General features: G+C 49.3%; 1 long non-coding RNA gene across 1 annotated transcript in view; it reads right to left on the bottom strand.

Annotated features, from left to right (window-relative positions):
- Nucleotides 1–24,989, bottom strand: part of LOC109290504 — a 101,589-nt gene extending 76,600 nt beyond the window's left edge. The window contains exons 1-2 of the long non-coding RNA XR_002095609.1: nucleotides 24,450–24,989; nucleotides 24,217–24,348 (exon numbers count right to left, since the gene is read on the bottom strand). This is a non-coding gene — a long non-coding RNA (uncharacterized LOC109290504). The remainder of the gene's footprint in view (nucleotides 1–24,216; nucleotides 24,349–24,449) is intronic.
- Nucleotides 24,990–26,844: the final 1,855 nt, after the last annotated feature.

The following is a 26,844-nucleotide window of genomic DNA, read 5'->3' as shown; positions in this document are numbered from 1 at the left end:
AAGAGACTCCATAGCACAATCTTCTCTTGGGGGAGAGGAAGAGAGAACCCCCACCCCCACGCCATTTATTAATCACACTGCTTGATGCTCAGCTAGTCTAGCAATGTGCACAGTATTAAGAACCTGAATAGGCGACACTTCCTTGAGCAGGCCAGGTTAATATAGGCTAGGTACAGACATTCAAAACGCCTGAGGTGGAACTGGTACAAGTCATGCAGTTTTCTGTAAGCGGCATAGGTTTAGATAGGCAGCGAACGTTCACCCTTTGGTGGGAGGGCTAATCTTATCCTGGCTTGCATCATTTTTAAACCAGTCTCTATGTGCTGAACTTCTGTTCTGTTACAGGTACAGACTGGATTTTGATCACTTACCTGGATAAAAGTGTGAAGTCTGTACCTGGCCGAAGACAGGCTAGCCTCTTTTCTTTCTTGCCATCCAGTTTCCTTTGCTGCTGCTGAAGAAAAGACAGGAAAGTATGAAAACAATTACCCAGCTGAAAGAGGTGGCTGGGGGTGGAGGGATCGTTGGAACCACCAACTGCTTTACAATTGAGCAAGGAAGCAATTAGTGCAACAGCTGACAAATGAAAGCAGCATGAAAACCAGGATGCTAAAAAAGCCAGATGAAAGAAAAAAAGGAAGGAGAGAATGATGAGCAGGCAGTTAACAGCTTCTGGTCTCTTGTCTAGGGGACCTTCTCCTCTGGTTGTTTCTCATTGTCCCTTCCTACTTAGCAGACCTGAAAGGAGCCAGCTCGCCTGCTAACAGTGGAAACTAGGTTTGGTGAGAAACAGAAGCAATTCCCTGCCCCACCTGTCCTCAGGGAAGGTCTGGATCTACCTGCGGTTTTCCGTTCATCTGCAACAGCCCAACTGAGCCCCTGCATCTGCACCCTGTGCTTGAACTCAGTGGCAACATCCAGACATGAACGGGCGTGCGCTTGCAGCGGCACAAATAGGAGAGGCCCAAATTTGGGCCGCTGCTTTGTGCCTCAGCTCATGCCCCTGCAGGTGCGCTCTGTTGCCCCGCTCTGTTGCATTTCTGTGCAAATTGTCCCACTTTGCACAAAATGCCCTTGCCCGGCTCCTCCCAGCATACTGGAGCAGCAGGGGCGCAAATGGAGCAGTCGAGATGTTCTGCCAGCAGCCAGAGCATCTCCAAGCCTCAGTCTGTCCTCAAGCACAATATTTTTGCATGCTCTGTGCTGCTTTTTTCCTGGCACATTTTTTTTTCCTTCTTTTTTTGCTACCAGGAAATTCTAGTAGCAAATTTTGCCCCCACGTTGCAAATCTTCAGTGCGAGGCAAACTCCATGTGTAGTTTTTAGGCCGAGGAGCAAAATGAGAACCGTGTTTCTAGGTCTACCCACGGTCGCACGCACTGAAGTCAGTGGGTTGGCATGCACGCTTCTGCCTCCTGTCCTGCCCAGCAGAACCGGTGAGCTTGCCTGGGTGGGACTGAGGGCAGGGTTGTATTTTTAGACAAATGGAGCAGCTGGACTCAAACCTCCTCCAAGGGTGGAGCAGAGGGCTGGGTTTGGCTTGTGCTGATGCAGAACCTGACACTGAAATAATATTTGCCCTCCGTTCAACTTCATATACTGAACACAAAAGGCCCTGTTTGAATAAGGGAATGGTCAGGGTGACACAGGCCATGAAGCACCAAGAAAGTCAAAGCAAAACCCAGACTCTCCACCCGGAAGTCCCACTGTTTTGGAAAGAAACAAAACCGTACTCAAGTGAAGCAAGGAAGGAGCAGCTCAGATTTTCTTGCTAAACTTCCTCAATTTTCTTTAGCATTTTTTCCAGAAAAGGGCGTGTGCACATGTGTTTCACTGGAAGGTGCCCAAGGTGCAATTCTTTCATTCAAGGCACCAAATTGGCTTGTTCAGTATAGTCCCGGTTGCTCAGATAAATACCAACATTAGCTTGTGCTGTGGGACTTTTTATAGCTCCAGAGGATAGCTATCTGGGATGGAAAGATAAGTCTTGAGATTCAAAGTCCAAAGCTAAATGGCATGAGATCTAGGCTACAGTTTGGCCCTATCCCACCAGCTGGCAGGGGGACCTGCAGAAAATTGCCCAGGTCAAGTTTTTTGAGAGTGCTTGGTGATGTGGTGGCTCTGGGTTTTAACTGCAAGTCCTTTACAGAGCTTGATTTTCCTAGGGCAGGTGCTCAGCCCCTTGAAAAAAGCCATGGCTCCTTGAAGGCATGTCGTGCTGCAGATTCAAACACAGAGATGCCCTCAAACCACCTACTGGCTTTGAAAAATCTTGGCCCTCGCTTCCCACCCTGGGAGCAGGGAGCACTGCGATTCCCTCCTCCTCAGGGAGGCTTGTTAGCAGGGCAGTGCGTTTGCAGGGAGCTGCACATAAAAACACCTGTCAAAGGCAAAGCATGTGAACACTGATAGATCCCCAGTCCATCTAGGGATGTGTAACAGGTCCTCACTCCCAGACTTACTTAAATCCACTCTCCCCTAAGCCAACGGGTCAACCTGCCAGCACGTATTAGCAAATCCTTCGCAGTGCATCCACTGCTCAAACACAAAATAGTTCAGCATCCGTCAGAGCTGGGTCTTCCCACCTACTGTGCAACAAGCCCCCATCCAGGTCCTTTCTGAATTTGGGACCTCCCCAAATGCTCTACGGCTGCAGTCCTTGCTCCCAGCTAAGATGCTTCTTGGTCTTTTATCTCCGTGCCCAACAGGCACCGAGTTAGAGGTGGCCACCCACCTGGCTCCATTACTGGGACGCTCCCCCACTGTAGCAAGGAGAAAAACCTTCTGCAGAGAGGCCCAGGGCAGGGCTGCTTAGGCGGCTACACGTCCGGGTCAGCAGGACCACTCTTTGTGCATCTGTTCCTCACTGGGGAGTGGGCTCAAAAGCTGGCGAAGGTCACAGAGGGAGCTGGTGACAGAGCTGGGAATAAAGCCCAAATGTTCCCATGTCATAGTCCCACTTTTCAATTGCGCCTCTCCTTTTCTCCATGTAATGATCAGGCGCTGCTGCAGGGCAAATGACACAGAGGAGTCCCTTTGGAGCTGTCTGTGCTGGCTGACTGCATCACGAAAACTACAGTGGCAATGCCAACACTGTGCCCCCACAGCTCGGCACACGTGTCTAGGGTTGGATTAGTGGGGAAAGTCCTCCTGGCAGGGCGCGGGAGACAAGGTCCCAGTTTCAGGAGCAACACCAGGGTCCCTGACAGCGGATTGCCCAGTGTTTTTGCAAACATGACCTATGAAGGCTGTGGGGCAGGTTGTGTGTCAAAGACACTGCCTCTTTCTTCCCTAGGTGAATGTAGCCAGATGGCAGGTGTTCTGCGTTCGGAAAAAAACATTCAGCGCCCGGAAAGCATCTGTGCAGGCAGCTCCACCTCAAAAGGCTTGCTTTCTTTGTCCTTGCTTTGCAGGAGCAGGGATCCTGCGCTCCACCTCGCGGTTACTCATTAGTCAGTGTTGTCTAGCTGGGAGCCAAGGCTGGGGAGGAGAGGCGAGCTGTACGCCGAGTGGAGAAAAGCAGCTCGAAAAGCAAGCTCCTGATGTCGGGAGAGCATGGGGTCCTAGCAGCACACAGATATGGAGAAGATAAGGTGAACAGCTCATCATTTATAGACTATAATGCACAACCCCAGCCTAGCTCGTCCAGCCATTGCTTCTCTATTCAAGCAGAAACAACAAAGAGCCAGTGTTACAGTGTGCACATTCAGGCCTTGTTTGCTTCTCCGTCTGCTCACTCCACTAGGAAGGGGAGAGCTACCTGGGATCAAATTTACTCAAACCCTGCCCTGGACAAACAAGCAAAAACTTTGGCCCGTTTGCTCTCTCGCTCTGGTTTGGGGCCATCTCTACCATAGGTCAGAGAGCTTGCCCACGCCTGGGCTTTGGGCCGAACTCCTTCCCAGATCATTTCTCCCAACTCCTAAAAGTAAACGGCTGCTCCTTGGTGCTCCTGACAGCAGTTGCACAGTGGGGTCCTAGCAAAACTCCAACAGCTCTAAAGATTAAGGGTCCAATCTCTGCTGGCCTCACCCCACTGACTTAATGGAGCAAGGACAGCCATGAATTTGAGTCTAAATACAGTATTTGTGACTATCTGTGCAAGCTACTGAGGTCCCGCTAACAACACACTGACAAAGACAACAGGCAAGCACTGGCACCCTCCTCTGGATGGAGCTGCAGACTGGCTCTTTTGCCTTGTGAAGGCCAAGGTGGATAGAAAGAGAAGTCACGACATGACGGGAGAAACGGAACAAAATAACTGGCATGACAGAGAGCATCACACCATGCGTGGGAATTTCCCTTTAAGTAAAGTGTAGAGATGATCCTTTAAATAAAATTGTCCTTTAGGTTAAGTATCCTTTATGTAAAGTGAAGAGATGATCTTTATTCAGGTCTGGGTGATAACTCCCGCGGTGCCTTGTCCAAGTTTGGTATTGCAAGGGCTACGGCACTTGGCTGACCGTGAATGCGAGGTCTGTAATACACCAAGGTCTAATTCTAGTGAAATACAAGTATCTAACTTAAGGGAATGCTGTATTTTCTCACAAACAACATGCTCTCAAATAAAACCCGCACCTTGATTTGGAAAGGCGAAATGCAGAGGAAAAAAAAAGAAAGATTTTTCCGGCGTCTTGGTTGACCCCGTGATATAGAGAGGAAGTCTTCCTGGATGCGCTTGTGTTCGCAGACAAACTTCCCAGACCTTCTCCTGGGATGCCACATTTTCGTGAAGACTTTTATCACACAAGGTTAGGCAACAGACCCTTGCAAGGGTAGTAGCAAGACTGCAAGAGTTCTTTAAGTCGTTTTTTAGATAAGTTCCTATAAATAAAGTGGTGTTTGCACTCATAAACCTCATCAAGATACCACCCAGCAGCTCACTTGCTGCTTCAGGCACAAGATCCAGTGCTCAGCCAGTAGCTAAGGCTGTGACTCCATCATCTTAAACTTCCCTCCCCCCAGTTTTGGGGTACAAGTGCAAGGTGTACGTGAAAATATAGGACGGTGCATCTTTCTATTACTGGGGTTATGGGGGAAAAAATACACATCAGGATCATCATTCAGCTCTCGTTACTGCAGAACTACTTCCAGGTCTCTGAAGGGCCACTCCAGGAGTTCAGAGCCAGAATGGCAGAACCGAGAATGGGCATGACATAACCTGGCACATGGCATTTGTAGCTCCTGGAGCTGCCAAAACAAGCTATAGTTCTGTATTAAATACAGGTGAAATAACAGCTTTAACAACATAAAGAATTTGGTAGTGTGCATAAATCAAACTAGCTTTTCTAAGCAGGGAATCAAACATTCATGCTGCTTTCCAGGGGTGTCATTATTTATATGCACTGTCCTGTTCCATTAGGCGTGCAGGGCACCTGGCAGACGCAGACACAAAAGGAGGCCCTGGCCGTCTTGGGCTTGCCGTCTGTGAACCGGGTTATTCCTGGCCCTTGTGCTGACACAAGGGGAAAGCGCACCTCACTTTCGGGGTGCATCGGACACATGGTGGGCTGTCCCAGTCGACTCGGTGACAGAAGGACTGAAGCCAGAAGAAGGAAATGACTCATTAGAAAGAGAACTCAGATTTGCTGGACTTCCTCTGCCTTCATCCAGTCCTCTGCCTCCATTTTTTCTTTGATGGCTCCTGGTCACTTTTATCAGGAGCCAGACACTTTAACATGAATCCTAGATGACAGTGCATGGCCCCTGCAGATAGGAGCCACACCCTAGTGCTAGCTTGGAAACACCACCCTACCTTCCTTGTGTCCTGGTTCTAGCCTTACTTCCATCTCCTGAAAGACGGCTCTCGGTTCAACATCCTACGAAAAACAAAGACTTCAAGGTCAAGCGCAGACTTCTCAGAAGCAAGGTTGCATTCCTCAGGCTTCCCATCCTAGGGTCTTTTTCTTTCTCTGTCTCCAAGCTCATTGCCCAACACCCAGTATGTCCCTTCTACCCCCACTTTCCCCCGTTCTTTGCTCCAGCGCCCCAGGTCCCTCCCCTCCCTCTGCAATTCTTTATCCCAAGGATTTGGGCCAATTCTAATTGCTCTTCTCCCACCCCAACACGTGGCTCTCCTATCCTATCTCTGCCCTTCTGCCTCTTGGGCTTTCTGTTCTCGGCTCTGCCCTCGTGCAACCTCTTTGTTCCAGTCTCCCCGTTCTTGTCCCACACAAGCAGGATTTTACTTAATGCACTGAATATGGAGATGACCCCGAGCAACTGCGCAGTAGTACAAGGTCGCATAAAAATGCCGTTCCGTTCAGTCTGAACTCCGTACAGGTCGACTGTGTTTACTGTAATGAAGCTACTTTGTCATAACATTTGCCTGTAAATCCCATAGTAGCTCTAATTATGGGCTGGTGCTCTGGCAGGGATGTTTTAGTTATATAATGACAGGCAACTGCACATAAAACTCTCTGTACATGTTCTTGCAAATTACTGGGTAATTACATAGAGCAGGTTCAAAAATAAATACCACGTGATGTTCCCTATAGACAAAAATTACTGGGGGGGGGGCATGGAAATCACTAGGGGAAAAGCAGGGGTGAGTCTAGGCGCTGGGTAAAGGAGTGAGTGTAATTCTGAATTTGTGCATGGATATTATTGCATGGTTCCAAAATCAGTTTGAGATTGCAAACCCATGCATGGCTGCTTTGTTTAGACTTAGGGTAACCTACATTACAGACACAATTAAATCAGTGTATTGCTGACCCTGCCATAGTCACGTGGTAGGAACAAACTACGCTGTCTCCAGTGGATATATCCCTGTCTTGGAACGACACTAACAGAATTTATAATGGTCCAGTAAAGCACGGCTGTAGCCCGACTCCACAGAGACAAGGGAAGCGGTGGTGTGAGAGCGTTAACGCAGGACTTTGCCATCTTGGCAGCTGTATGGCATGCACAGTGCGTCCAGGCGGGTTGCTTTTCCAATGAAGAAAACGGCTTCCTTGCTTAATATGCACACCCCAATTTTGGAGGGCTGATTTTAGGGGCAAAGGTGTGCGCGTTGTATGCGAGTAAATACGGGACATAGATTAGTCTGACTGTCCCTCAGAAGAAGCCTGAACAGTAGCCGAACAGAGGAATGGAGGGGAGAAGTTATTCTGCCACGCTGTCATTGGGCCAGCTGCAGCTTCCTGCCTACCTAACACTGTGCACCGATATCCCGCAAGAGCCAGACAAGCCCCAGACTTGAGCATCTTCAGCTCTGGAGTTCAAAGTTTGGTCTCTGTTAAGTTCCACTACATAAAAAAAAGAGGAACGTATTTATACTGCTCGGAAAGGGCTTCATGAAGGCGACCACTGTGCTTTTACAAGTGGGGAAACTGAGGCACAGAGAAAGACTTCTTGGAATGTGCAGTCCCTGAATCCCAGCCCAACGGCTTCTCTGCTGCATCATGCTACCACCTAACAGGTGTTTAAATATTGCTACCTCTGATAGGAGCCAAATGCAAACCCTGGATCCGAGTCCTCATAAACATTGGAGGGATTTGAAAGCTGAATCCAGTCTGGGAGCGTACTCCTACTTCTGAGCGCTCTGTGGAGTTGTCCTGCTTATCTTTTCCCTTTGGCTGGAAACTATTTACAGCTCAATTGTTTTCCAAGGGAGGCAGATGGTTTTTTTAAATGACCGCTGAAAGCAGGTTAGGATCTGACCATTCTTCTGCAGCAGGTCCCAAGGAAACACGGGGGAAATTTATGAGACTGCCAATGTCAGTCTTCAAAGGGGAAGCCTCCTTGCAGGGGGAAAAGAAAAGTTCCTTTCCTCAAAGGAAAGTTCTGCCTTTGTCTTGTGAAGTTGTGTTTATTAAAGGAAAAGAAAAAAAAAAAAGGAAAAATAAGCCATGGCCCAAAGGCACGGTGTGTGTGTGTAGGTCGGCTAGAACATTTGGTACCCGCGGAGGAAAACAAAACAAGAAAAAAAAGAAAAAAAAGAAATGCCACCTAAAGGTATATTGCAACATGCTTCATGGAAAGAACCAGTAGAGACTGGCCTGCTGTGGGGAAGGATTGACGGGGAGAGCTGGCATTGCCAGATGCATAAAGCAGCTAAGCCTTTGGGGCTAGGAGGGTGAAGCAAAGAAGGCTTCAGCCACAAAAAGCCCAACGCAAAGAGGAACGAGCTACTCAAAGAGGAAAGAGGTCAGACTTGGAGTTATGGATGCCTTCCTGGCCCTGCCACTGCTCTGCTGTGTGACCCTGGGCAAGTCACTTAAGCTCTTCCCTTTGAGGGGTCCGCAGATCATCCAGGCAACTGGCAGGCCTCTGTTTGCTCCAACGCAAAACTGGTGACCCTGGGCTGCTGCAGTGCAGGATGGAGGGACACACCGATGGCGCAATGCAGGGGGCTCAAGCCTGGATAGGGGGAAGTATGGGCATTTGGGGGATCTGATAAAAGTGTTGCGAGTGAGGGTCATGAAGAGCAGGGACACTGTTTTGGTATCAGTCACTCCAGCCAGAGCTGAGACTCACTCGCTTTTACCAGTCTTCCATTGTACCATGGACCAGTATTGATGATTAGGGTGTCCAGGAAGCCAGGAGCACGGCTCTGTTTGGGGTAGGTAAGGACCACCCCACTCCCTTCTTCTCCCCCTCCCCTCGCCGGCAGACAGCCTGGCAAGGGCCCTGTTATGACACCTCCAATTTCTCTCCCTACATCATCTTATGCAAGCCCTGAGCTGGGCTCGCCTAGTTCAGCTGGTGGAGTGACAATGCAGCGACACAACCTCCGGTCAGCAAGCTGACCGCTCCGCTCTGTCCAGAGATGCATTTGTGCACCTGCCTTGGACATCAGTGGAAGGAGAGCAAGCATCCATGGTCAGCGTGTGACCCCAGGACTCGGCGATAACTTAAATCAATACGTGCTATATTGACTACACGTAATCAGAAAGGAGAAGACTCAGATACCCTACCCCTGCCCACTCAGGACCTGTGCCCGGGACTGTAGGGACGGGCCCCAAGCTGGCATAAATGGCTTTGGTGGCACTGGAGTCAAGGGAGCCACATCCATACTCCCCAGCCAAGGATCAAACCTCAGGAAAGGTCTGCCCATTCCACGTAATAAGGGCAACATTAAGGGACTGCATGTTCAACATCCGACCATGCTCCCCCCATACAAGTGCACGCAGCAGAAACCATTTCTCCATAAACACACCCCTGCACAAAGCATATTCCTCTGCCCAGCCGTCATTTGCTTGCTGGAATATAATCACAACCCAGAGCACAAACGGCATCGGGTCAGGGCTTCCCCTGCAAACAGCAGAAGCCATGTGGTTTTTGTATAATCTGGAAATTTGGAAACTTTTTTTTAAAACCGAATGAAGATTGATTAGTCTGCCTGTGGTTGCCCAGAAACAATGTTGATAGTGTAAGCAGCCTTCGCACCATAAGAACCCATTCATTCAAAGAAAAAAAAATGTGTTTTTTTTTCTTTTTGACTTTATATCCTTGGAAAAAGCGGCTTTACTATCAGGGTAACTATCAGGGTTTCTCTTTCATCGCCTCATCGTAAATCTGACTGGCTCAGAATTCCTCTAACGATCTCCTGGTTAATTTGTGACCTGCCCATTCCTACAAATAAACTCTTTTTGCAGAGAAACCTGAAGCAGCCAGGAAGCAAGCATGTTTTTCCCAGCTCTGAGGGCTGCTAAGTTAGATGATAAATTAGATGGGAAAGGGAGATCCTAAGAACTGTTGTTAATGAAGATCCCCTCCTGCTTTTTGAAAAGGTCAGGGTTTGACCTCTGCGTCTCGTGCCCGTTTCTAATCGCAGTGGTTATATTGTGCCAACCTGAAGTCTGCCTGAAGCTCCCGTTATGTTCTACGTCTTTAACAGCCCATCCTAAAATATTGTGGGGTGTTATTGCAAGGGGTTAAAAAGCTGCCAAGGTTGAACCCGGGGGTGGCTGCATTGCTGTGTTGGGTGAAGCCAATTTGGCCTTAAATATGCAATCAGGTCCATGCAAAGGGGACACCACCCAGCACAACTGTGTCAGATTAGGATTAGTTGGGCAGATCCCAACAGTGGCTCTCGACTGGGAGCTTGCAGATCTTGGGGAAGCAAGCAGGAGCGAAGGGTAACTCTGATCCTGTGAAAAACGAGAGGTTCTTTAGCTGCGCTTGCCACCGCGCGTCACCCATGCTGTGGAGTACGGCTCGCAGGCCGGGCGTCCGCTCCTGAACAGAAATACGTGCAAACTTCGGAGAATCCGCAGGAGCTCAACAGGAATGCGAGAGGAGGGTTGGGAGCACCCGGCTGATGAGGAACACATGAAGGGACTGGGCTTGTTTAGTCTAGAGAAGAGCAGACCCGGGCAGCACCCAGGTTTCTGATGCACGCTTGGTTGTTACAACAGGACCCCTGATCGATTTATTTGTCACTGCCGGCGGGTAGGGCTGCCAACCTTCCCGGATTGCCCGGGACTCTACCAGTGTTGGGAATGACTTCCCAGTGATGACTGCAAGCAACCTGGGAGATTTTAATAGGATATTTTAAGGAAAAAAAAAAATCTCCCAGAATAGCTTTGGTCAGAGTTGGCAACCCTACCGGTGGGAGAAGGGTAAGAAGCAATTAGCTTCATTTACAGCAATAACGACTGAGGTTGGGCATTATAAAAAATCGTTTTCTTCGGGGATAAAGCACTGAGACAGGCTCCCATGATGGAGGTTAGGTATTCTCCCTCACTGGAGGTTCCTCAAAAAGGTTAGACAGGTTTCTTGGGCTTTGGCGGGTATCATCGATCCTGCCTCGGTGCAGCAGGGATTTAGGTGAGATGGCCTTGTGAGGTCCCTTCCAGCCCTTCATCTCTATAATCCAGGTAAGCTAAAGAAGCCACCTGAGAAACAAAGACCCCTCCAGGATGCACTATAAAGTATGCTGGGAAGTGGGGAAGAGTCAGCTGTCAGGCTTTTCTAGCTAAGGGTTAGCACAACACAGAGGTGCGTGGGGTGCCTATCCATGCTACGAACATACACAGCTTCTCTTTGCCGTATAGACACTGCCTTAGCATTAAGCTCAGGTTCCAGCTAGACATGAATTATCATGCCATGATAGCAGCTGCCTTGCTCCTTCTTCTAGTTGCATTGCAAGGAGACAGTGGGGCAGGTAACGGGGAAGCATCTAGCAAGCGGTGCCCAGCTGACCGCTGCCAGCCCAGCACCCAGACAGGAAGAGATGCACCACGGGTTGAGGATCCCGCCCTCCTTCTCACTCAGGGCTGGAGACAGGAAGAGAAGGAAGGCAGCAACTGTGAGTTGAGGTATCAAGAGCGGGGGAAAGGAGACGTTACCATGGATCTGGTATACCTGTGCAATAGCTCTGCTTTGGGGTTGCGTGTTTCTCCTCCAGCCAGAGGCTTGGCCATCTCACCGGGCTAGCACGTGACAAGCCAACGGGCACAGAAGAGAGGAGGCAGGAGGCTCTGACAAGAAACCAGGGGAAATCGCAAGCAAGGAATATTTCAGATTCTTTCCCAAGCTGCAGGACAACCTTCATTCTTCTCCACTGGAGGTTCTTGAAACAGGTTAGATGGGTATTTCTTGGGCTTGGTCAGGTATTATTGACCCTGCCTTGGTGCAGCAGGGATTCAGGTGAGATGGCCTTGTGAGGTCCCTTCCAGCTCTGCATCTCTATAATCCAGGTAAGCTAAAGAAGCCACCTGAGGAACAAAGGAGAAGTTGGACTTGATGATCTGCTCAGGTCCCTTCCGACCCTATCAACTATGAAACAACTATGAAACTTGGCTCTGAAGTGATTGGGGAGGTTTTTTTTTCCTAGACCCACTGCTCAAGAACCCCCTCTGCTGTGAGTCTGCACAGAGACGGCTCTTAGGTCCGTGGTTCCCCGAGCCCAGCCCTCCGCTGGCACTACACAGGACTTCATTGAAGGCAGGGGGACGGCTCTGAATTTACCCCAGGCTCTGGGTGCATAAACGTTTCAGACACGCACTGAAAGAAATGGTTTCCTGGGCTCTGAAGAGGCCCAACAGGGTATAAGGCATTTCTGAGTTGATTGGACAGGGTAACATATGCGCATCCCTCTCATAAAGAACAAACGGGATGCATGAATTGTTGTTGCCCTTGAGCGACAGCAGATCAAGTGGTGCCTGTTTACTTCCTAAATTGCTGGAATATTTACTCTGCTGTGGAATAACAATACACAAGCCCCACCGCGCATTTTCCTTCAGATGTATTCACGTTCTTACTATGAACATAGTTGAAACAGAGTTTAGAGGAGAGCTCAAACCGGGGCCGGACTTTGACCAGGTTTAAATTTAGAAGTTGGACATTAACTTGTGCTTAAATATTGTGTAGGTCAGACATGTGATTGTACTTAAGGCAACACATGGCTCTTTATGCCAGGAATGCAAGTCCCCTCAAAAAGGTGCTGGATTGATGGCTCTGGTGATAACACGAATTCCTTATTCTTCTACAAACTCAGTCTGCAAAAGGACGACTTTTACAATTTTTTCTCCGATGCCTGATGAAGGGTGTTTGCGCCCGAAAGCTTGCAACGAAAGAATTTTTTTGCACAAATTGTGTTGGCCTAACAAAAGATATCACCTCTGTCCACGAGCCCTGATCTAAAACACAGTGGTATTCAGCTTCTCCCAGAAATGTGCATGGGGGGGGAACATATTTGCAAAGCTTACCTCTGGGCCCTCTGATGCATATATATTAATTCTCTAACACCTTGCAGAATCACTTCTACAAGGGTACGACCCACCCCCATAGCCAAATGCTGTGCTCATACCATCACTGGTACATCCGCGAGCTCTTTCTACAGAATCAATGTGGGGCGGTTTGGTTCCTTGGAGACCTTCCAAAGGCCCCGATTCAACCAAGTGCTTCAGCACGTGCTTTGCCGAGGCCATAACATCTGGCACATACTGGTTCATGGAAATCTCTGCTAATCCAGACACTCAGTGCCTTATGCTCCTCTTTTTGAGCCAACCCTTTTGTCAAATCCAACACAAGCTCTAATTGTTCATGGCCGTTGTGTACAAATACGCTCTTCTTTATGCCCACGCTGGAATGAACCGTGTAGGACTCGCTCTCTCTAATGAATGATGAAAACCGAGTCAACAGCGAGCACAAATAAGTCGTGCCAATCTGCTGTTAGGGACTGTATTTTCTTAGACATTTTCCAGTCCAGCTGTCAGGAAGTTTGTCATTACACCTTCGGCCCCACTTTCACAAGGAGAGGAAACCTGATCTGCACAGCTCTGTGCGAGCCTGTTCAGTCAGGCCCGTTTGCAATTGGCTTACATATTCCTGCATGCTTATTTGATAGCCAGGGCCTGTGTCAACCCTGACTTGGCCTCCCCACTGGCCTTGGTCTGGTGCAACATGCAGCTCTATTGCCAATTCACCACGTACTCGGGGTCACATAACTGGCGTGACAGAAATGCAACAGGATGGACCTGACCAACAGCCTGCCGAAATCAGTGCAAGTTTTTCCACCGGCCTTAGCAGACTGTGTCAGGCTCCAGGCTCAGGAAGCTGTTTTTTTTGAGTGCACCAGAAACTTCAGATGCAAAGCAGGATGCTGACTGCTGCCTTTGCAGAGCAGATGGATGGAAAGGTCCTGCCCTGAGCACTGTACAATTGACCCTGCAGATAAGAGACAGCAGCAAACAAGATGGGAAAAAATGACGTTGGCAGCTAGTGTTTTGGAGGGGGCCGAGTTTGGCATCAGAAAATAACTAGAGAGGAAGAAACTGCAGCATCTGAAGCAGAAGAGTCCAAGAGTCTTGATATAGGCCTGGCCCCCAGCATTTTCATGTGCTCTGCAGGCATCTGCCTTCTGGTTGTGAAGCAAAGAATAGATGGCTTTATCATTTGGAAACCTAGGACTGAAGGGGCCCATGGGGCCATCCACGCCAGTCCCCTGCCTTCGCAGTCAGCCATTTATCCAAGGAATCCTCCAAATCACAACTTCAAACCTTCACCCACAACTGCGAGGCCCCAAATTAGAAGCACCAGCACCACCCTGTCATCTCCTCTGGGTCAAAGACCGAGGCACTGCTAAGGATGCCCCAGCACCACCCTATAGTCTCCTCTCAATCAAAGGACTTGATGGCAGGGTAGCAGTTGGTTAACGGATGCTCAGAGGGTCGAGGCCACTGCCCCATGCAACCCCCCGCCATCCTCCTTGTGGGTCCTTTTCTGGGATGGAGGTTGTTGCCTGCTCTGGTCTCATGACTGCAACTGGAGGCAACAGTGAATGAGCGAGTCGATCTATAGCATGGGGCGAAGCTCTGGAGCACGAAGGACGTGAAGATGCTGAAGCCAGCTGAAAGCACCAGGGACGCCTGGGTTGGCAGAGTTACCTTGGATGCTGGGACTCACTCCCTTCTCTTTGGAAAGATATCTTTAATGACTCCCAAGTAGTCAGTCATCTGCACCTGGTCTGAAAGGCAGCCTTGTGCAAAGGCATATCGCATGCCGGGCACTTGCTCACTGTCTGCTCACAAAGAAGAGCGCCTCTTACTGTGTCACCAAGGAGGGAAATGGCTGCTTGCATTTGATGTACAGCTTGATGACCCAAAAGACTGCAAACTTTGCCTATGTGCAGTCACCAGGCAAGAGTTACAGAAAGGCTCTGCAGTCTCTCTCCAAAGCTTCCTGGCAGGCACCGAGTCTAAGGGGTGGGGAAGGAGGAGGGGAAAATAAAAAAAAAAATCTGAGAACACCCTTTCCCCTTGCAGAGGATCGCACTGGAAACAGCTCTGTCTGCCAGGCCCCGCAGTGCAGCCAGCCACGCAGCAGTACACTCGGCAATCCAGGATCAACACATGACACCTCCCAGTTTCTCGCCAGGGCCAGTCGTATTACAGCCACAACTTAACACCCCCCATGGCAGAAAGTTGCGGGGCTGAGAGCCCTGCTCTGAGCAGCAAGGCACTTATTATTTTGCCACCGGGCCTCCTGCAAAGGCCTGTGAGCGCCATGCAACAGGACGATCCTGCTGTTGTTCACATTCAGGTGAACTCTTGCCATCGAGGTGCTCAGAAAGGAAACGGACCCCGCTTCGTAAGGCGCAGCCCTCCAGACTTCTCGCACCCATCCGCCCCTGGATGGGCACAAGGAACAGCTGCCCGATCACACTGGAGTACCACTACTGCCAATGATGGTTATTGCCGAGGTGGCTGGAGCTTGAGCACCTGCGCGGACCTTTGTGGAGAGCAGGGGGAGGGCTGGACACTAAAGATATGGGGGGCAGGCAGCCCTGAGGTATGCTGCTCTCATCTCCCTAGAGCACCTGGGAGAGCCACCTCTTCTCCGACTTCCCAGCTTCTCCCCTCTCCAGTCCGTCTTCGGTTCTCGTTGCATGAGATGCCCCCTGAATTCCTCAGCCAGCCTCTTCTCATCAGCCTGCAGGTGTACATCCCGGCAATGCCTTACACAGCATTTTTAAATGTGAGATCTCAAAGCACCGCGCCAAGTTAGTCAATCCTGCTCTTCCAGACACAGACATTGAGATGCCACAAAGAACGAACTTGCCTGATACAGCTCGGCTCTCTAGAGTCCCCTCCCTGTGCCCCGGCCGCTAGGCCACGATGCCGACAGAAGACCAAATGGCACGTTTCCTGCCTACGTGATCACTCCCATTGTTGCTCGTGGTGGAGCGGAGAGCAGCACAGGGAAGTGTTTGGCAGAAATGTTAACTAAGACAAGGCTGGTGTGTGGAGGATGTGGAAAAATAGGAGAGAGTCCAGTGGAGGGCAATGAAAATGGTTCAAGGGCTGGGGAACATGACTTATGAGGAGAGGCCGAGGGAACTGGGCTGATTTAGTCTGGAGAAGAGAAGACTAACGTGGGATTTAATAGCAGCCTTCAATTCCCTGCAGGGGGGTTGCAAAGAGGATGGAGCTGGACTGTTCTCAGTGGGGGCAGACGACAGGACAAGAGCAGTGGGCTCAAGCTGCAGCAAGGGAAGTTTAGGTTAGATATTAGGAAGAATTTTCTCATGAGGAGGGTAGTAAAGCACTGGAACAGGCTACCCAGAAAGGTGGTGGACTCTCCATCCTTGAAGATTTTTAAGACCCGGGGAGACAAAGCCTCAGCTGGGATGATCTAGTTGGGGCTTTGAGAAGGGGGTTGGACTAGGTGTGACCTCCTGAGGTCCCTTCCAGCCCTCGTTTTCTATGTTTCTACGTGGAAGCCACGAATGCACTGTTAATAGTGTCCTCTTCTGGTCCCTCTCAAGACTGTCCAAGGCACATCCAACTCACCAGGCCTGGGAAAGCAACCTGCCAAAGCAGAGGCTCCTATGGGGTTTCAGGAGTGCTGTGTTGGCATATGGACTATATGCAACAGGGCATGAGCTGGCATGCTGACCCAGAGAGAATGCACTGCAGTTAGTGGATGACAGGGGACAGAAAAGCACCTCGCAAGGCAGCCCAGGGGAATCCTAGAAAATGAGGGTGGCAGGGACCTCAGGAGGTCACATCTAGTCCAAGCAGGACCCTACCCAGCTAAATCATCCCAGCCAAGGCTTTGTCTACCCAGGTCTTAAAAACCTCTAAGGATGGGAGGTAAACTTCAGGCAGTAGAAATTGTTAAGTGAGACGCATCCTGGGGTGGCCAAAGATGGGCCCGTGCCCAGTCTCCAACATATGCTGCTGAATTAGTTGGTTTGAACTCCGAGCAATGCACCATACAGCACCAAATTAATCGCAGTAGCTGCAAGCAATAGTTAAGTTTTTTATTAACGATGAATTAGCCAACAAGATTTAAGCAGCTCTCAGCATTTTTGAGCATGTTGTCCTGGTAGAAAATGTTTCAGGCGCTGGAAAAGTTTTTCTCTGCACAAAGAGGCACATCAGGCTGGCTAAGGTAATGGGGAATGGCAATAGGTGAAAACCACAGAGGGTTGAGTCACTGTATTTATAGGAAAGGATTTGCTGTCAGTACTTGCAGAGCAATCCATCGAAGGCGGCAGCAAGCATGGCAAAAGGAATGAGTGGAGGGGGGAGCAGCGGGAGGGATGGGATAATGATAGGTAATTAGGATTAAGCTTTTCTTCTTACATGCAACTAACAGGGAAATTTTAGGAACAAATCAGGGAAACACATGGGAGTTCAGAGAAGGTCCAGAGATGAGTTTCTCTTTGCCCATGGCTTACCAAATAAAATAGTTTTACAAAATCTATATTTAAGTTAAGACTTTGGGGGCTAGCTTGGAACTGGGTGCCCAAATCCTCTGGGTATCAAAGTCTCTAAGGCAGCTTTGGAAAATATCAGCTGTTTTGTTTGCAAAAGGTGCCCTCCAGAGCAGACTGAATAGCTCAAGGTATTAGCAGTGCTGCTCCTGGTGAAGTCCTTCCCCTGGAAGTCACTAGTTTGCTTCCAGCCCAGGTGAGCTGGGAGCACCTGACAAACACTTGACAGCCGATACGAAGTTAGTGGGTGACCCAGCTCATTGAGGACATTATAACTTCCTCAGACACGATTAGTAGGCTGAATAGAGCTGTCAGAACCGAATGGGTCTCTGGAGACTGGACGGCCCAAGGTCACCGTGCAGATGCATTGGCCAGGAAGGTATTTAGTACCTGTATCTTTTTGGCACACAGCATAGACCTTCCATCTCCAGCACCTTTCAGGCAGCAAGAAGCAAACCACTGACCAAAGAAGGTAGGGGTGGGCAGAGAAATTCATGTTATAGGGAAATCATGTGGATTAAAAACAGTGGGAATTTTGAAATGATGCGGAAGGTAATTTTTAAAACCTGGGGCCTATACCCTCTATGATGGCCTCTACAAGGGCCACAAAGGTTTTGTAGAGGGGGGTTGGGACCTAGAGACTCTGTTTGTAACTTAGAAACAGACTGGACTCCATTTCGTTCACTTCAGTGAAGCCTTTAGCGGCTCTTTTGCCTCCAAGACACCTCACTTGCTGGCCCACAAAAAAAACAGTGCAGGCAAATGACCCCACGAAGGGACATCTCAGCTTCCCCCCGCCAGGTCACAGCTGCGCCACAACCCCGCACTGGGACGCATCTTATAATGCACATATTCTTAAACAGGACAGGAGAGCCTTCTGTCATGGCTGGAGTAGGGGGAAGAGCAGCTTAGGAATCATCTCATGCATCAACACATCCCATCGCTCCCTCCTGGGGTTGACTCCTAACAGGGAAATTATTTGTAATGAGCTCTAAGCAGTTTGCTGCAGGTTTGTGCAGCTTGCATAACGCTCCCTTCCTCCTTGTTTGTGTCAGCAACAATAAAGACCAACCCAGTCACTAAGGCAGCCAAAACTCTCTTTAATTGCTAATGAGGACGATCTCTCCGAGAAGCTTAGGGGCTTTGAGATTATGCTTTCCTGGCTGGTAAAAAAGCCCTCCACGACTCTGATTCAGGAGGTATTTTTAGGTGTGTGGAATTCGCTTATCTTTGCCAAACCAAGGGCCCGAGCCAAGGCTGATTCAAGTCGATAATAAGACGCTTACTGATTTGAATAGGTTCTGGATTGGGCCCTACGTGCACGCACAACACTTAACTAGGCCGGTCCCAGGGTTTTCCATTGGGAAGGTTCTGGAGCAGAAAATACAGTTTTGGCTAAATCAAATTCTTTTTGGGAGGGGGTGGGGGAGGGAGTTTCCCTTGATTTTCCCAGCCAGCTTTGACTGGGAAGAAATCAACATGATATACTGAGTTTAGGGTGCCTTGGAGCAAAGCGGGGAAAGTTCATTTTGTGGAGCTGACCCCAAACTTTTGGGTCCTGAACAGGCTTGACGAAACACGGCGGTACATTTCCCTGGTGGTGTCTTGTCTTATGGTTTAGACACCCATTGCCTCCTACGGATACAGCTCCTTGGAAGACTGCATCTCCAATAAACCCGTGCAGACCAGGCTCTATACAGTGTGTCTTGGGAGGTATGGCCCAGCCAGCGAGCCTGCCCTATACACAAGAACAGGGAGCAGCAAGCTCCTAAACAATTCCCATAAGACACCAGAGAAACTGCATTTAATACTGAACAGACTTGAAACAAAGCCGGTGAGGTCAGCTGAGCCAACTGAAATGAAGCATTTCAAATTTGGGAACATGGGAACCAAAATAAAAGTCATCTGACCGAAATGTTTTGACGTGGCCACGCTGCAAGATGCTCAAAATATTTTTCGTTCCATGAGAAATGCTGAAGTTTCAACTTGTTGCCCTGATCTGCCCTGTCAGGCCAGGCCTCTCTTGGTCTACTACCTGGTGCCATATAAACTAGTACAGCCTGTTCCATGGTCAGGCTGTCGGCAACTAAACCAGTGCCCCAACCTGGGCTAGCCTGGGTGTGGGGGGCGTGTGGACACCCAGCAGGACTAAAAACAAGACCTGTCAAAGGGTGGATGAGTTCCCCATGAGCCAACGGCCATCCATCCTGGGAGAGGCAATGGGCACCACAAAGTCACTTTGCCCAAAGAATCACCAATAATGCACAGCATTGAAGGTGCCCCAACGGTCACAATGGCCTTGGGCCTAACTTGAGTTGGCTTGCCCCAGTCTGGGTAGACGACAAAGTTTGTGGCGTCAGCATTTCCCATGAGATGGAAATTCAAAATTTCCCTCTGCCTGATCAAACAGAAGCAAGACAGGCTCCCCCCGACTATCCATCACACCCAGTCTTATAGCACAGCTGAGAAAGGGGGAGAAGGGAAGGGGCAAATGAAAGAAGGGCAGGCAGAAGACACTAAATCCTTGGTAGCTGGGGAGGGCATAGCAGGGTAGGGCAAAACATGTATCCTGTCTCAAGGGCCTTCTGCCAGGATAATATCCCAAGCAAGCAGAGCTCATGTTAGAGAGCTCCCAGTCAGAAGGCAGGTCGCTCTTGGGGAAAGCGGGCCGAAAACTCACTTTCCTGAAGGCCTGAGAATAGTACGACTCCATAGCAGGAGCCTGCATATGCAAGCCAGTTATGTGCCTGGGCAGGTGGGGTAACCAGGTTGTTTCAAGGATGCGATCCATGTTCAGGTCCTGGTCGGGCACCTGAGTTTCAGGTGTGGGCAGAATCCACATTACTAGCGGAGGTCCTCGCCCACTACAAGGTCTCGGGGATCAATCCTGATCTCATTTACAGCACTGCCCTCCTCCCTCCCTGCTGAGAGCAAGGTCAGAAACAGGCCCCAAGACCACGCTGGCACGGTTACTGCTCCCCGCGCCCTCTCCATCAGCCGGTAGCAGGAAAGGAGAGCTGCTAGCTGACCGAGCAGGGAGGCAATCACCTCTTGCTCCCAACACAGGTGGTCCCTCCAACCAGGTCACGCTCCAGAGAACTGGCAGGGCAGCCCAAAGACTGCGTGCTGCAGCCGTCTGCGCTGGGCTGGCTCCGGGATCAGCACAATATTTGACTTTCTGTTGCTGCCAGTCCTGCCTCCTTCATAAATCAGGAAGACGCGTCCCTCCCGAGCTTTCCCTGCAGCCCCAAGAGCTGACACAACACGCCGCATTGTCAGGGCGGTGCACAAGTGGCAAATAACCCTGCCAGGATCTGCGTGGGGGGAGGGAAATATTATTAAAAATACACAGCCCGGCTGAGACGAGCAGTCTCGGTTTGGACTGGAGCTCAGCAAGATGCAAAGGCCTGAAAGGGGACAAGTGCACACCCTGGCGTGGCCACGCAAATCATGGGATTGGCAATTCCCTAGAGACAAAGTACAGCTCCTGGCCAGTATGTTAGTGCCCTCCCCTCCCCTCCCAGCACTCCACAAGTGTTGGAAAGCTCTGATCCACATCCACGGTCAATGCCTCTGTCTTGAGGCCTGCTGTTCACAAAAGACATCCCTGCTAATTATTTCAGAGGAAATAATTCATCTCCCTGCACGTGCCCAATGGATCCAACCCAAAGCCTGGCTAAATCAAGGGGGCGGGGGGGGTCTTCTATCTGCATTAACCCAGGTGCCAGTCTCACTGCTTCGTTCTAGGAGTTTAGGTCTCACGGCTTAATTCTGGCTTAGAAAAAACAGAAAGAAAAAGAAAACTCTCTGTAACTAGCCCCAGTCTTACAAGGACGGAGCCCCAGTCTTAGTGAGGGGTGAAGGCGACTGGTGCAATAGCTAATTCTGGATGAAACGTACTTTGAAACCCTGCTTATAAATTCCCAGTTCAGCACAAAGAGCGCACCGTCAGGTCTTACAGTGCAATGTGTGAACTGGAATACACAGCACAATGTGGTATTTACAGTGCCGGTTTTTACCTGGGGACCCGAAGTTTGTGGACTGTGGCAAGAGAGGGCCGTACATCTGGAAAGCGTCAGATTTAATGCCCAAAGCCATCAGCGCAGGTCAGCTAAAAGTACATGTTTGCTTCCAGCAGCAGCTGTGCAAACTCCCTACTGCCTTGGTTCTGCAGGGCTTATGCAAAGATCCCGCAGACAGTGCCCCCTTTGTGAGGCCAGCGCTCGGCTGATCCCTCACTATTCCAGCCCCGGTTTCAAAAGGAGCTGGTCGAACGCGGCACCCCCGCCACCAACAGCTGTATCTCGGCGGCTGTGTGAGGCACCATTCATTTTGCAGGGAAAAGGAAAACATCGTAATTTAGGGTCACACGTCCCTCACCTGTCAATCAGACCCGGCCTGCCATTTTTACAGCATGTCACGTTGGTGAGACAACAAGCGACACACCTTTCCAGAGGGCCTGCCCCAAACCAGCTAGCCCAGGCAGGGCTTGCCGGAGCTTTGAGCCCTGCGCTTCGATGTCACCCCCAGATCTTTGCGCAGTAAAAATATTGCCTGGAGGGGCTTTGCCCAGCTTGCTCTATTTTGCATTGCTTTTCATCATTGTTTGACCACCTCCAGCAGACACGGAGCCCCCCAACAAAAAAAAAAAAACTGGCGAAGGAATACGTTTCCAACATTTGTCCTTCCCCTAACAGGTTCCAGGGCACACTCCAAGGCTTCTCCTCCTGGGGTTTGCTTGTGCAAGACCAATCTGTCTCACATCTGTCTCAGGAGCATTAAACGCAGCTGCCCTCCCTTCCCTTCCGCCCCCTGGATGCACAGCTATGGAAGAAACCCCCAGCACTGCCACCAGAATGGCCCAGCAAATCCAGTACTCTCCCCGGATCCAGCACTGAGGATGCACACATGCCCTCTGCCATAGTGCCCAGCCGGAGAAGCGAAGAGGTGGGACACAACTAGAATAAACCACATGCGCGGGGATTATCCCACAGGCCCTCGCCAGGGACAAGCGGGCTTCAGTAGGTCCTCAATGGCTCAAACCATCTCCCCACAAGCTCTGGGGAAGCTTAGCTCTGGCTTAACTCAGTCTGTAGTGACTTGTATATCCTCAGCATTTATTCCAGCACTTTGACTCTTCCATGCTACCTATGCTGTCATCCCAGGGCTGTCCCATGGACGGTGTGGTCCTTCTTGTGGTGGGGTGAGGCATGCTGTGAGAGCAGCCAGGCTGCCACCCAGCACCACCAGTCCAACAGAGAAATATTGCTATGTTAACTTAAGCCAACTTTTCCAGCCTCTGCCCAGTGAAACGCTTTAGCTGGAGCTTGGTGGAGAAGTTTCAACCAGGTGTTGGAGCACAAGTTGTTCATCCTGATCCCCAGAGAGGTGGAGAGAAACCTACCAGTCTGGGCATGATTTCTTGCTCGCTTTACACCAGTCAAATCCACTGGCTTCAGTGATTCTGAGTTGCTCTTACTTTACACCGAGATCAAATCGGGCCCATTTACTTAGCCTAACAAGCAAAAAAAAAAAAGTAGCTAGCTATGTACCATCCACTCATATTACTAAGCCTGAGGGGCAGATTTGGTGGCTCACTCTCTCCCCACCTCCCACCTTCATGTTACTTTGGGGGAATGGACTCAATAACTCTGTCCCTTTCTGGGCCTGTGCCCCTAACCCAACTCAGTGGGTGCTCCATTGGGTCCAAGGAGCAGTTTCAGAGCCTGAGCCACTGCTCTGTAAAGTCAGTGAGAGCCTTTCCATCCATCTGACTACATTCTAGGTCAGGTCTAGCACCATGCCAAGCATCCACAGTGCAGAGTCCTGCCAGTTCAGTCCCAAAGGGGGACGGTCACAGGGATGCTGGTCCAGGCCCCTCTCTCAGGATAGTCACAAAAGTTTCCCCAAACTTCTGCTTTGGTAGCATCACAGTTTCTTCCACGGCCAATGCCCTCAGCCTTTCAGTCAAGTCACTGCATTGCCATTAATACCACACAGTTGGGCACCTTGGAAGGAAAAGGAGAGTGCTAAATCCCGATGATCAATCATCTGTTGTACTGACAGTGTCTTTATGAGAGTTGTTTTCACTGGAAATATACACCCACTAACTGCTCGCATTCCTTGTTTTTCTAGTCATTTCCATTGTAAGAGCCATTAGTTACTGTATAATGGGAATTTAAAGGTGAAAACCTACTGTGGCCTGCCATAAAAGATAGATTAACTTATCTGCTTTAACAAGGGCCTACTTGAAACCATGTTGAAAATGTTGTTCAAGCTTAAATTTTGCAAGGCAAGTCATTACGTTTCTTGTTATTTTTCTATTAAAGAAATATTAGGGCAAGCGGGGGTGGTGTGTGGGTTGAGGATTGGATGCCCAAGAGGGCTGCAAATGAGACATGGAGCTTTTCGTTTTCACATCAATTCAAGCCCATGCTATCCAGCACTTTCTCAGTCCCGGTGGAGAGACGGCCACATCTCACAACCTACAACAGTTAGGACTTTGTTGGCAGCCCTCAGCAAACAGCCAACAGGTCTTAGAGGATAATAGCCATGAATTTACCCCTAGACATGCTCTCTGGCTGGGCTAGCTGCTACAACTGTCCCTGCTCCACAGGCAGAGGGCTTTAAGAGTATCCTGGTACTAGTTTTAATTTTTCTCCCTTCCTTTGCTTTTTGGGGGGAACAGAACAAATCGTCAGGGCTCCCAATGACATGAAACCAATCACTGGGCAGTTGTGGCCAAATGGATGCAGCGCAGAACAGGCAAGTCTGACCAAACTGCTGAGAAACGATGAATCGAGTTAAACGACGAGGAATGGGAACTCCACCTCTGGGCAACATTCAGCAATCTGGAAGAACCGAGCTAGTTATGTTCTGCCCGTGCGGACCGACCCTCACAAAACCAGGACACCAAGTTGTAGAGCCTGAGCTGATGAAGACACACCTTTCACTAGGATATTGAGATTCTCTCTAGTTAAGAAGAAGATAGCTTTCAAGTACTAGTTTACCCATGAAAGTACACAAATCCTTTTCTCCTTGTTGTACCTGGTTTTAGTCCATGCATCGCCGTCTCTTCTTGCTGTTCCACAGTGCGAGACCGGACCCAGGCAATCCAAGACGTTTGGTCGTTCATTCAAGCTTTTGTCCAGTAGCTCAAAGTTGGTAACTGTAAGGCACCTGGAAAAAAAAAAAATTTACCGTCAGGCATCACAAGACAAAATAGGTCATAAATCAAAGATAAGAGAAATATTGCCTAAACGAGCTAGCTAGGAATATACCTTATTGTCTTTAAGACCCGGTGATTTGTCAAGTTCAAGATTGTCAACCTTGAAGTTCTTCATCGATGCTTTCAATGAAGAGGCACCCACGATCATGCCTTGAGAAAGAAAAACTAAATCCACTTTGGCTTCTTTTTAGTTTACTAGGTTTATTCTTCCAGCCATTGTATTTTTCAGATATTTTAAGAAGGTGACGATTTGGAGACGATTCACCATTGCAGAAATGATTTGCCGTATGACAGACATTTCATGTTGTCAAGGTAGTTGTTGGCGTGCTCCTTGCATCGCTTGTTTTTCTTTGAACAGTCCTAGAACAGGCACTTCCTTCCCCTTTGCGATATGTCCCCCTTGCTTGTCTCAAAACGAAGTAAGCTAAAAAAAACACAAGTAGGAAACTCAGAATATGGCCATGAATCAGGCAGTGTAAACAGCCTTGTATGCAGCCATCCAGGATAAACCATGCTCCTTCTGGACAGAGAGGAAGGAGAAAGATGGCTGGTACTAGCTCAAAGTGCTTTCATCCGATCAGCATTGCCCTCCTGAATTCATCACTTCTCCTTTAAGACTCGACTTCCAAGAACATGCATGCTACTCTGCATTATTTAATCATGGCATTTTTAGGAGATGGGTTTCCCCTATAACTGCATGCATCTAACCAGTGGTTCATTTACATAATAAAAGGTAATGCTACAAGACAAAATGAACAATTTCAAAAAAAATAAAGGCTCCTTGATCCTCCTCACCCCTAGTTAGATAACTTAATTGAGCAAGTTACTTAATCTTTTCAAGTTTTTATTGTAAGTGGACTCATTCGGTTCCAGTTTAATCAAACGCTTCTTTTATGACAGGATGTTTCTCATGCCTACATTGAAGTCTTCGGTAATAAAAAGGAAAGTATGGCCTGGGGCAGGTTGGCACTGAATCCATTTCAGATAAAAATTCAACACCCATTCCAAATGCATCTAGTTTTTAGGAAACACGTAGACTCGTTCAAGGGTGCTGTGTGGCGGGTGCTCCTCATCCCAACAACTTGGCACCTCTGGTCTCGTTAATGGTCCCCGAATTCCTCCTGCTGCCCTGAGAATGGATCAGAACCACATGAGGTCTGTGGCAGTGACCATTACCTTTTACAAGGAACCTGAGAAAGTGCTTTTGCACATCTTTCTGGATGAAGAGCAATAAGCAGCAATAGAAACGGCCTCTTAATTCAGTGCCCATTTCAGACTAGGCAAAAAACTCCAAAAAAGGAAGAGTCAGAGTGGAGGGGAAAGTAAAGTAACCATGTGACTGGGCATTTGGCAAAGCAAGAACTAAGTTCAACTCCATCACCAACTGGTAGCAAGTGCCCTTATTGGTTGGTTTTTATTTGCTACCTGTTTGGTGGAGTATGTAAGGCAAGCTGGCAAGCCAATATCTACCTCCCGTAACTCTTGAGTGCTTCCTGGCTGCCTTAGCAGACAGGCCCCAAACTGGGTGCAAGCTGGAATAAGTTTGCTTTTAAAAAATGGGGTCTGATTTACAGCTAATTGGAGTCTTTGTGCAGACTCCCAGGGGCTTTGGATCAGATGCATAAGTTCTCCAGGTCAGAGGCTCATTGGGAAAGGGATGACATGCAGATGCAGATGCAGCCCTGGTCTGGGCCGTGCCTATAATGGAGGACTTCACCCAGCAGGCAGGTCTTTCCAGCCATTGAGGACTAGAGACTCTAAGGCACGTGGGTGCCTCCTATTGCCCGAGTATCCAAATGCCGATGATCCTCACACCGCTTTTATCCTCACCCCGCGCAGGAGGAAGGGACGCGGGAGGGAGAATGGAGGCAGGGGGATCTCAGCCAAGGTCACGCGGGAAATCTGTGGCAGAACCGAAAATGTACCCAGCTCTCCCAAGCTCTAAAATACTGTCCTAACCACTGGAGTCTTTTCCCCCTAGAACAAAACAGCTCCTTCTCCTATGCTGCCCATCACTCAGGCAGAACTGCAGGAGTTTTTCTTTGCCTTCTGGACTGGTTCGATGCTGTTACTCAAATCCCGCCATGGCTCCCACAGTGCCCTGGCTTGGTGCGAGAGCAACTGCCTTCAGGTTGCATAAAACTCCCTGCGAATGGGCAGGACAGCAGTGCAGAAATCTAAAACACATGCCTGTACTCACAGGCAAGCGAAAAAGGGGCTGATTTTTCCAAGAAAAACTTTTCCATGTAAAAGAATTCATCATCTCCCTCTCGACTGTCATGGTTAAAAAGATGGCCTTGCAAGCCTGAAATTTAAGCTCTTATCGGCATTTTGCAGCTCATGATTTATGAATGGTTTTGCTGGAGATTGTTCTCCAAGATTACAGCGCGGCAGTTCTGACAGACAAGCGGAGGAAATTTTAGTGGGTAACTGGCAGGTCCTGCACT

This window comes from Gavialis gangeticus, unplaced genomic scaffold (assembly GCF_001723915.1).
Source record: "Gavialis gangeticus isolate Ggan-Ray unplaced genomic scaffold, GavGan_comp1, whole genome shotgun sequence".
NCBI classification, from domain to species: Eukaryota; Metazoa; Chordata; order Crocodylia; family Gavialidae; genus Gavialis; species Gavialis gangeticus.
This window is presented reverse-complemented; position numbering and strand designations above follow the sequence as displayed.